We start from the raw sequence: 12,979 nt of genomic DNA, 5'->3' as shown, positions 1-12,979 counted from the left end.
TTTTCATAATTTAAATGATCAATTTATATGATATGATATTTTTTTGTTTAATTTGTCAAGATATATTTTCCTCTAGTTAGACTCCTGTTAATATCTGAAGCGCAAAGCCTCCGTTTTTTTTCAGTTTTTGCAGAATTCACTTATCAAAACACTGCCGTTTCACTACAAATGGGAAAAAGATCTCAGCTGCTGAAATAAAGAAGATCCAACGGCCAGGATTAGCTCTTGAAGTCAAACTATATAAAGGTAGAGTCTTGTGCGCAAAAACCATTTTCTGCTCCTCTTTGTGTTCACGACAGATCAGTTTTTGCTCTCAGCTTTGTTAGTTTGTTGTCAATCTTTTGGGTTGAGAATCTGTATAATCTTAGGGTGAAGATAGTGTGTTTCTTTAGGTTTAGAGAATCTGGATCAGGTATTCTCTATAGATTTCAGATTTGAGTGAGTGGGTTAAAGATTGATAGTTGGGTGAATCTTGGAGAGTGTTTTGTAATCTGTAATAACAGTTGATTCCTAGTGCAGTGAGCCTCCAAAAATTTTTGGAGCTCAACGTGGATGTAATCTTTCCATTGTGAAAGGTGAACCATGGTAAATTTGATGTTCTTGTGATTGGTTTGATCTTGTTTCTTTTGTATGTGTTATTTGTGAGTTTGTGCGTGTGATTAGCAGTAAATTGGTTGAGAATTTACATAACAACTCCAATAACATATATATATATATTTTTAAAGACTTGACTACTAGTGTTATCACAAATTGAAGGATAAAAAGTTGTTGACCATTCAATTTATTTCATTGTTTGATTGAGATTCCATTCAATTTAAATCAGAAATAATAATTCCTAGTGAGACAACCAGCACTGGCCTAGGGTGGGCTAGTACCCCCCCAGAAATTTTCAAAAACATCTACAAGGTTTTTTAAATTTGCAATTACATCTTAATTAATTTATATAATTTCTAAATTACTAAATCAATCATCAAACTCAAAAACAAGATAAATGCAATACATAGATTACAAATAAATAAGGTCCATGTTATACAAATTTAATTGAATTCGTTATATGTAAAAATATTATAGAGTTTATATTTTTCCCTAAACTTGATTATTATGTTTTTAATGTAGGAAAAATATCTTATTACCATAGAAATTCTCTTCTAATTGATTTGTTCAATTTAGATTACTTTTAGAAAATTAGTATTTTATATGGGTTTCATTATGTTAGTTTGATTTTTTTTACTTAATGTGATTAACAATACTGAAATAATCACTTTTAAAAAATCAAATTTCGCTGAGGATAATTTTTTTTTTTTTTTTTTTTTTGTATTGAATAAATTTATTAAAATTTCAATATTTATAATTATGTTTAAAAATTTATTTAAATTTTAATGATTTTTAAACTCCAATATTTAGTTAACTAAGATTGACATGACCAAAAATATGAAAGTTGTTGACAAACTTTGTAAATTTTAGGTAAACTAAATAAACACAAATAGTTGGCATTTGAATTGACTCCATCAATTGATTAAGAACATGAGCCTTATTAAAATTTCAATATTTATTACTATGTTTAAAAATTTATTTAAATTTCAATGATTGTTAAATTCCAATATTTAGTTAACTAAGATTGACATGACCAAAAATATGAAAGTTGTTGACAAACTTTGTAAATTTTAGGTAAACTAAATAAACACAAATAGTTGGCACTTGAATTGACTCCATCAATTGATTAAGAACATGAGCCTTATTAAAATTTCAATATTTATTATTATGTTTAAAAATTTATTTAAATTTCAATGATTGTTAAATTCCAATATTTAATTAGCTAAGATTGACATGACCAAAAATATAAAAGTTGTTGACTGGCTTTGCAAATTTTAGGTAAACTAAATAAACGCAATATTTAATTCTATTGATTAAGAATATGAGCCTAATAATTTACCTTTACAGAGACCTTTATAGTCAAGTGGAAACTATCTTCAAAACAACATGAAGCTGGACCATTTATTCACCTTTAAATTTTGCTTGTGATCTTATATAATACAAGACAACAATTTGTATGAGTGATAAATGGATCACTTAAAGTAATCTCCTTTTATCATACTCATGAAGTGATTTGAACGACCAATGATTTTTCTCTGTTTAATTTGCCAAAATATATTTTCCTTTGAATAGATTCCAATGATATATTCTTTCTCTTTTTCTTCTTATGCAAGACTTGACTATTAACATTTTTTTTTCTGGTGTGTTTAAAGTATTAAGCAAGCGCCCACTAGTTTTGAAAATAGGACCCTAGCTCTCATTTCGTTAAAGGGTAAATGATAGGGTCCTATTTTCAAAACTAGGATTGAGACATGTAAAATTGATATATCTCTTTGTAAAAAAAGGTAAATTTGACCTTTCAGCTTCTAAAAAGAACCATAATTTTTTTTTTTAAATCTTTCGCCCTTCATTTTTATACATGTGACCGCATTGGCGGCCAAATTTTACCGCTCTGGTGAGGGCCATGACTACCACGACAACTTCCGTTCTTTTCTTTTTTTAATTTTTTTTGTTCTATCTTTAAATTGTTAAACCGTAGTTGTCTTGTTAAAGTAGCTTCCATTTATGAGTGAAAATATTACATGAAATTGTTTTGGTGAAGATAAATGGTGATGATGATATATGGTGGTTTTGCACACGGCTTTTTTAATAGTATGTGGTGGATTTTGTGGTGGGTTTGGATGGAAGGAGAATGGGAGATGTTGAATTTAATAATTTTAATTGGATTTTAAGATTATTGGGTAAAAATGAATACTTTTAAAGTTTTTTTAGGTAAAAATAAAATTTGTTAAATTTTGTGAAAATATGATGACATTTAAAAGATTTGGGATAATATTTAGATTCTTAGTTTTAGTTTAAAGGGTAAAAATGTCTTTTAATAGTTGAACAAAAATTTATTTCAAAAACCAATGGGTGCTTAGATAATTATATGAAACACATGGGGGTTAAGGAAAGTTTTCCCTTTTTATTGAAAATTAGAGGAAGAAAAATTGTTGGCCTTTCAATTTATTCCATTATTTGATTGAAATTGCCATGACATGTTTCCAATTCTTAAAAGGTTGGTTGACTGAGTTTTAGAAGCTCATATGGAATGCATGTTTCCTGTTAGATGAATAATTTCATGATACTTGAATCTTGAGTTTACACTATTTTTTCTTTTACTAATTTTTGGCTATCATAATTTGATATTCATACTAGTAATTGATTGACTTCATCTTCAACCATTTTAACAGACTTATATTTGCACTAAATAATTGCTTTAACATTGGAAACTGTTGATGTTAATGTATTGTATCAGTTCTATAGTCGGTATTATGTCATGTTACCCACTTTGTAAACTTGAGTCAAATTTAAGTCAATATAGTAGAATGTGTCACTATGCCAACTGTCAGTGTCTTATTGGTCTTGTATCTTAGTATAAAAACATTTTTTTTAACCGCAAAAAAAAAAAAAAAAGGTGATGAACCAAAACTTAAAAAATAGAAGAACCCTAGAAACTCGAACAAATAATCAATCAAGAAGAAATCAGCAGATAAAGTTGAATTTTTATCAAAATGTCTTATCCTTTGCACTCAGTCCCCCAAGACCCACTAAATTACTAATATGAGCTTTACTTTCTCGCTCACAAAATATTAATTGATCTTGGGAGCTGAAAAAATCAGCCAACAAATTTATTATTTGTTCACCAAATCATTAGTTTCACATTGGAAACATTGGCGTGATTATTTCAGTACACAACTTGCTTGTGAATGTCATAATTATTTCCGTTCGGGGCCAAAGCTCTTGCTAGTGAATGGTTGCCTCTAAATTGAACGTCCCCACTTATTTTTCTTAGTTTACTTTGTGAAGACAATCTTTCATAAAATGACAAAGAAAACAAAGAAAAACTAAACTTTTTTAAAGGAAAGAAAAAATGTTATCTCTCATTCAGAAAAAAGTGGCCAACCACCAAGTGTGGAACATGTTCTGCCTACATTAATGTTTATTGTTGTCTAGAATAATCACTTTTAAAATTTCATTGACCATAATTCTTATTGCATTGAATAAAGTTATTAAAATTTCAATATTTATTATTATGTTAAAAATTTTATTTAAATTTAATGAGTGTTAAATTCCAATATTTAATTAACTAAGATTGTCATGAACAAAAATATGAAAGTCATTGATTGACTTTGTAAATTTTAGGTAAACTAAATAAACACAAATAGTTGGCACTTGAATTTACTCCATCAATTGATTAAGATCATCAAAACTAAAAACATTAAATTTATTTCAATGAGCCTAATAATTTATTTTTACATAGATCTTCACAGTTAAGTGGAAACTATCTTCAAAACAATATAGAATTAAACTATTGGTTCAACGTTAAATTATGCTTGTGATCTTAAATTATACAAAACAATCGTTTGCATGAGTGATAAGAGATCACTTAAAGTCATTTCCTTTTATCATACTCAGAGAGTGATTTGAATGATCTATAATTTTTTGTTGTTTAATTTGCCAAAAAGCAGTTCCCTCTAAATAGATTCCAATTATATATTCTTCTTATTTTCTTCCTATGCAAGACTTGACTATTAACATATTTTCCTATGTGTTTCAACTATTATCCTATTAAAATAGAACCCTAGCTCTCATTCCGTTAAAATTTGCTGTCACAGTTAATTGTGAGACAAGTATAATTAAAATTTCTTTTTGAAAAAGGGTAAATTTGGCACTTCATTTTCTTAAAAAAAACCCTAAATTTATTTTTGACTTGTGATTTTAAATATAAATATAATGGATTAAAAGATTATCAAAATTCTCTTATGATATATAAATTGAAAGTTTTAATGTCAAGTAATTAATTGATGCCCTCCATGTATGTGAGTGAGTGCATATGTATTTGCAACAAATTTATTTAAATCAATAGTTACTGCCATATCATCATCAGTGATCCTTTTTATATAAAATTTTCAAAAGCCTAATAATTTCTATCGATATTTTGGCAAATAAGTTAAGAAAAAATAACATTCAATTCAATTCATTATTTGATTGAGATTTTTATGACCAAAAAAAGGAAATTGGTGAGTGACCCATAAGGTATCCACTAGCTCTAGGTTTATGATCTTTCTTTATCTAGTTTGTCAATATATATATTGACATTTCAATATTTAGAAGCCCTTCAAAACGTGTAGATTAAGAAGATATTTATTTTTCAGTCAACAGGATATATATATTAAAAAATTCTTCTTTTCTGTCTTTAAATAAAACACACATAAACTAACATTTTTACTAATTAAACAACAAAGATTTAGGGGTTGTCAAATTCCATTATTTACTTGAATTTAACGACGCCACCAGTTTATATATATTAAGCTTATTTACGATTTCTATTTTTGTTTAATCACAGCTATAAAATTGAAATATCAAATCTAATTATTTTATTTAGTCTTGATAACTTAATAAATTTATTCAATTGATAGTGCAAGTTGAACAAATTTTGACATTTCTTTGTAACATTTATCAAGATATTGATAGTTCAATATTTAGAAACCCTTCAATTACGAAGGTTAAAAAGAGATTCTTTCTTTAATTTGTCCATGTAAGATATATATTGTCAAGATATGTATTGAAATGTCACTCTCCTTCTCTGTCTTTTAATAAAAAACTTGACTATTAATATTTTGCGTAATTTAAACGACAAATTTGCAAGATATGATATTTCTTTGTTTAATTTGTCAAGATATATTTTCCTCTAATCAAACTCTAATAATATATATATATATATATATTTTGTTATGAACGACTTGACTACTAACGTCATCACAAATTAAAGGATAAAAAGTTGTCGACCACTCAATTTATTCCATTGTTTGATTGAGAATCCATTCAATTTAAATCAGAAATAATAATTCTTAGTGGTGGAGCCAACACTGGCCTATGGTGGGCCGTATGAAGTTATATAATTCAAATATAATATATAATAAAAGATAGTAGATTTAGATTTAATGAGATTTAAAATGACATTTTTATAATTTTAAAAATTTTAAATATTGTATTTAACCAAGAGGACTATTGAGATAGAAAGTAAAGGAACGAATAAAATTCTCACTCATTATTTTAGGCTTTGCATTTTCACTCATGCAACCAAAGAAAATCCATGTGACCAATATGTCTAAATCTTATAATCTACATATCCTCAGTTTGGGACAGGTAATTATAATTAGACTCATTAATTTTTTAAACATACTTTTTAAAAGTTTTAAAATTATTTTATTTTTCTAATTCTTAGGTATCATTTAATTTCAAAATTACCATTATTCTTTTTTTTTTTCCCCAAACATTTACCTTATGAAGTCAATTCTTATGTTTGTGGCTATAATATTGGAGGTGTTATAAAATAGAAACAAAGAAGATGAAACATAGACCCAATAAATATAAGAAATTAATCTTCTTCAACAATAAACACAACTCATGTTTTAATTATGTAGAAGTTCTCTCTCACATATGTGTATTCTTCTTTTCATATGTCTATACAATAGGTGGAGCCAGAAATTTTTTATGCGGGGCAAAATGTAATATTCAATGAGTTGTAGGGCCAAAAAAAGTTACATTTACTAGGGCTAAAGGGTTATATTAAAAAACTGAGAGGGTCCAGAAGGTAAACTAAATATATGAGAGTAAATTGATGTGTTCCTTATAAATTTTAAAATTTTTGTGGGGCTCCATTAAATTGACGAACATAAGCAAACTTTCTAAATTAGCTCCTAGTATCTTACCTAGTTTTTGGCCTCAAATATTAGGAACACTATTGTTAATTTTATATAAGAATTTAAATTGAATTAGTTAATATTCTTTTTATGATTTTGACCGTAAGTTAAACTCGTCAAACTAAATCCACGAAGCTCAACTGTCTAATACCATGAAGGTTCATTTCTTTTACTTAAATGTGACAATGCAACCAATTTACATAGAATAAGCTTATGGTTTCATTTTGGTTTAATCATAACTACAAAATTGAAATCTCAAACCTCATTACCTTATTTAGTCTTGATATCTTAAAAAATGTACTCAATTGATAGCGCAAGTTGAACAACATTTTATCTTTCTTTATCACGTTTGTCAAGAGTTTGACAATTCAATATTTAGAAACCCTTCAATAACGAAGGTTTAAAGGAGATTTTTTCTTTTGCCCATATAAGATACATACTGTCAAGATATGTAGTGACATATCTTTCTCCTTTTCTGTCTTTTAATAAAAGACTCGAGTCAAGTCACTTGACTATTAACACTTGCACAATTTAAACGAAAAATTTCCAAGATTTGATATTTCTTTTTTTAATTTGTCAAGATATTTTTTCATCTAATCAAACATCAATTATATTCTCTCTCTTTTTTTCTTTTTCTTCTTTAATGAAAAACTTGACAACTAATCTTATCACAATCAAACGACAAAGAGTTGTTGGATATTCAATTCATTCCATTATTTGATTGAGATTTTTGTGACTAAAAGAAGGAAATTGGCAAGTGACCGCTAAGGTATCCATCACCTCTAGATTTATGATCTTTCTTTATCTAGTTTGTCTGAGATATATGTTGACATTTCAATATTTAGATGCCCTTCAAAACGTATAGGTTAAGAAGAGATTTAATATTAAAAAATTTCTTCTTTTCTGTCTTAAATAAAAGACACGAAAACTAAAATGTTTGCTAATTAAACAACAAAGATTTAGGGGTTGTCAAATTTCATTATTTACTTGAATTTATGCCACTAGTTTATATGTATTGAGCTTATTTACGATTTCTATTTTTGTTTAATCTCACAACTATAAAACTGAAATCTCAAACCTAATTATTTTATTTAGTCTTGATATATATCTTAATAAATTTATTCAATTGATAGTGAAGTTGAACAATGTTTGATCTTTCTTTGTAATGTTTGTCAAGATTTTGATAATTCAATATTTAGAAACCCTTCAATTGCGAAGGTTAAAAAGAGATTCTTTCTTTAATTTGCCCATATAAGATACATATTGTTAAGATATGTACTGACATGTCGCTCTCCTTTTCTGTCTTTTAATAAAAGACTTGACTATTAATATTTTACGTAATTTAGACGACAAATTTGCAAGACCTACTATTTCTTTGTTTAATTTGTCAAGATATATTTTCCTCTAATCAGACTCCAATAATATTTTCTTTTTTGTTATGAAAGACTTGACTATTAAGGTCATCCCAAATTAAAGGAAAAAAGTTGTCAGCCACTCAATTTATTCCATTGTTTGATTAAGATTCCATTCAATTTAAATCAGACATAATAATTCTTAGTAGTGGAGCCAGCACTAGCCTAGGGTGGGCCATATAAAATTATATAATTCAAATACTATATATAATAAAAGAGGGTAGATTTAGACATAATGAGATTTAAAATGATATTTTTATAATTTTAAAAATTTTAAACATTGTATTTAACAAAGAGAATTATTGAGATAGAAAGTAAAGGACTGAATAAAATTCCCACTCTTTTTTTTTTGTGCTTTGCATTTTCACTCATGCAACCAAAGAAAATCCATGTGACCAATATGTCTTAATCTCATGACCTACATATCTTAAGTTAGGGATAGGTAATTATAATTAGACTCATTAATTTTTTAAACATATTTATAAAAGTTCTAAAATTATTTTATTTTTCTAACTCTCAGGTATCATTTAATTTCAAAATTACCATTATTCTTTTTTTTTTTTTTCCTAGACATTTACCTTGTGAAGTCAATTCTTATGTTTGTGGCTATAATACTGGAGGGGTTATAAAATAGAAACAAAGAAGATGAAACATAGACCCAATAAATATAAGAAATTAATCTTCTTTAATGATAAACACAACTTATGTTTTAATCAAGTTGTTGTAATCCTATTTTATTCATGTAGCAGTTCTATCTCATATATGTGTATTCTTCTTTTCATATGTGTATACAATGGGTGGACCCAAAAATTATTATGGGGCCCAAATGTAATATTCAATGAGTTGTAGGGCCAGAAAAAGTGACATTTACTTGGGCTAAAGGGTTATATTTAAAAATTGAGGGTGTCTAGAAGGTAAACTAAATATATGAGAGTAAAATTGATATGTTCCTTATAAATTTTAAAATTTTTGTGGGGCTCCATTAAATTCACGAGCATAAGCAAACTTTCTAAATTAGCTCCTAGTATCTTACCTAGTTTCTAGCCTCAAATATTTGGAACACTATTGTTAATTTTATATAAGAATTTAAATTGAATTAGTTAATATTATGTTTATGATTTTGATCGTAAGTTAAACTCGTCAAACTAAATCCCCGAAGCTCAATTGTTTAATAACATGAAGGTTCATTTCTTTCACTTAAATTTGACAATGCAACCATTTTACATAGAATAAGCTTATGATTTCATTTTAGTTTAATCATAACTAGAAAATTGTAATCTCAAACCTCATTACTTTATTTAGGCTAGATATCTTAAAAAATGTACTCAATCAAACAACATTTTATCTTTCTTTTTCATGTTTATCAAGATTTTGACAATTAAATATTTATAAACCCTTCAATTCATTCCATACAAGATACATATTGTCAAGATGTGTGTTGAGATATCATTCTCCTTCTCTGTCTTTAGTCACTTGTCTATTTACACTTATGTAATTTAAAAGAAAAATTTCCAAGATTTTATATTTCTTTTTATAATTTGTCAAGATATTTTTTCATCTAATCAAACTTCAATTATATTTTATCTCTACTTTTTTTTTTTTAATGAAAAACTTGACAACTAATCTTATCAGAACTAAAAGATAAAAAGTTTTTGGACATTCAATTCATTCCATTATTTGATTAAGATTTTTGTGACCAAAAGAAGGAAATTGGTGAGTGACCCATAAGGTATCCATCACCTCTAGGTTTATGATCCTTTTTTATCTAGTTTATCGAGATATATGTTGACATTTCAATATTTAGAAGCCCTTCAAATACGTATAAGTTAAGAAGAGATTTATTTTTCAGTCAACAGGATATATATTAAAAAATTTCTTCTTTTCTAGCTTTAAATAAAAGACACAAAAACTAACATTTTTACTAATTAAACAACAAAGATTTAGGGGTTGTCAAATTCCATTATTTACTTGAATTTAACGATGCCACCAGTTTATATATATTAAGCTTATTTATGATTTCTATTTTTGTTTAATCACAACTATAAAATTGAAATCTCAAATCTAATTATTTTATTTAGTCTTGGTATCTTAATAAATTTATTCAATTGATAGTGCAAGTTGAACAATGTTTGATCTTTCTTTGTAATGTTTATCAAGATACTGATAGCTCAATATTTAGAAACCCTTCAATTACGAAGGTTAAAAAGAGATTCTTTCTTTAATTTGCCCATATAAGATACATATTGTTAAGATATCTATTGACATATCGTTCTCTTTCTCTATCTTCTAATAAAAGACTTGACTATTAATATTTTGCGTAATTTAAATGACAAATTTGCAAGATCTGATATTTTTTTGTTTAATTTGTCAAGATAAATTTTCCTTTAATCAAACTCCAACAATATATATATATATATACACGCTTGCATGAAGTGGTCGGGCCGGTATCAGAGTCAGGGTATGGTCCATTACATAAAAAGATGCCTTTTTATGTAACAGATAGCCTGGTGGGCCCAGCTTACTATCAGCCACTTCACGCCCAACAATATATATATATGAAGTGGTCGGGCCGGTATCAGAGTCAGGGTACGGTCCATTACATAAAAAGATGCCTTTTTATGTAACGGATAGCCTGGCGGGCCCAGCTTACTATCCAACCACCTCACCCCCCCCCCCCCCCCCCCTCCCCCTAATATATATATGCTTGCATGAAGTGGTCAGGCCGGTATCAAAGTCAGGGTACGGTCTATTACATAAAAAGATGCCTTTTTATGTAACGGATAGCCTGGCGGGCCCAACTTACTATCTGGCCACTTCACGCCACGCATCCTTCATGGCAAGTATTCCTTTGAAATTTTCAAAAGAATCTACAAGGTTTTTTAAATTTGTAATTACACCCTAATCAATTTATATAATTTCTAAATTACTAATCCAATCATCAAACTCAAAAACAAGATAACTGCAATATTTAGATTATAAATAAATAAGGTCAATGTTATACGAATTTAATTGAATTCGCTATATGTAAAAAATTATAAAGTTTATATTTTTCCCTAAACTTGATGATTTTGTTTTCAATGTAGGAAAAATATCTATTCTAATTGATTTGTTTAATTTAGATTACTTTTAGAAAGTTAGTATATTATTTGGGTTTCGTTATGTAGTTTGATTTCTTTTATTTAATGTGTTTAATAATACTGACAATAATCACTTTTAAAACATCAAATTTCATCGATGTTATCGTTTTTGTATTGAATAAAGTTATTAAAATTTCAATATTTATTATTATGTTAAAAAGTTTATTAAAAAGTTGTTTTTCTCTGATCTATCATGGCATCCATGCTCGTGTGAGGCCATAAAGACGGCCAGATCTGGTCGGTCATTTGGGCCCTGTCGACTGCCAGATCTGGATGGCCATATGGGCCATGCCGATAGCCAAATCCTACTACTCTAGTGATGGCCATGGCCCACTGCGAGTCCACAACAACTTCCATTTTTTCTTTTTTTTTAGTTTTTTGTTCTATTTTTAAATTATTAAACCTTAGTTGTCTTGTCAAAGCATCTTCCATTTACGAGTGAAAATATTACATGATATCGGTTCTTAAAAAAAAAATTGTTTGTTGAAGATCCATGGTGATGTTGATATACAGTGGGTTTGCATGTGGCTTTCTCAATGGTATATGGTGGATTTTGTGGGGTGAAAGAAGTTTGTTTAATTGTAAATTCTACGGTGGATGATGAAAGAATATGTGTTGAGTTTACTGATTTATATGGTGGGTTTAGATGGAGGAAGAATGTGAGACTTTGAACTTAATAATTTTAATTAGATTTTAAGATTATTGGGAAAAAGGGAATATTGTTAAAGTTTTTTAGGTAAAAATAAAATTTAATAAATTTTGTGAAACTTTGATAACATTTAAAAGGTTTGGGATAATAGTTAGATTCTTAGTTTTAGTTTAAAGTGTAAAAATGTCTTTCATAGTTGAACAAACTTTTATTGGTATAAAATTTTGGACGGAATGGGGTTTAGGGTCCTATTTCCAAAATTAATGGGTGCTTAGTAATTATATGAAATGCATGGGGGTTAAAAAAATCTTCCCTTTTTATTGAAAATTAGAGGAAGAAAAATTGTTGGACAATCAATTTATTCCATTATTTGATTGAAATTGTTATGACAAAAATTATAAAAGTTGATGTGTGAATAATGTGAAAGTCTTTAGCTGAGCTTTCAAATCTAGCCATCAATTGATTGAGTTTGTTAAGACCAAAATAGTAATTGACTTGTGAGTTTAAATATCAATTGATATATAAATAAATATAATGGATTAAAAGATTAAGAAAAAAAACTGATTTAAATCAATAATTACTGCCATATCATCATCGCTGATCCTTCTTTATATAAATTTTTTAAAAGCCTAATAATTTCTATTAATATTTTGGCAAATCAATTAAGAAAAAAATAAACTAAAATTATTAGTCATCCCATTTATTCCATTGCTTGATTGAGGTTGTCAACTTGTCTTGACTAAAAAAAGAAAAGTTGACCCCTTAATAAAAAAAAAAAAAACTAAAACTTTGTTCTTTTATATAATTTGATTAAAAATAAAAATAATTAATATTTTTGTTTAATATTGCTTAATAAATCATTGATTTAACCTTCCAAGTTTGAGATAAACTAAACAAACAAAAACTATTGGCCCATTAATTGATTAAGATTATTATGACTATATTAAATAGTATCATTGGCCGTCTAATTTACTCCATTAGTTGATTGAGATTGTCATG

This window comes from Pistacia vera, unplaced genomic scaffold (assembly GCF_008641045.1).
Source record: "Pistacia vera cultivar Batoury unplaced genomic scaffold, PisVer_v2 Contig660, whole genome shotgun sequence".
Classification (NCBI taxonomy): Eukaryota; Viridiplantae; Streptophyta; class Magnoliopsida; order Sapindales; family Anacardiaceae; genus Pistacia; species Pistacia vera.
The sequence above is the reverse complement of the archived record's forward strand: the minus strand, read 5'-3'. Positions refer to the sequence as shown.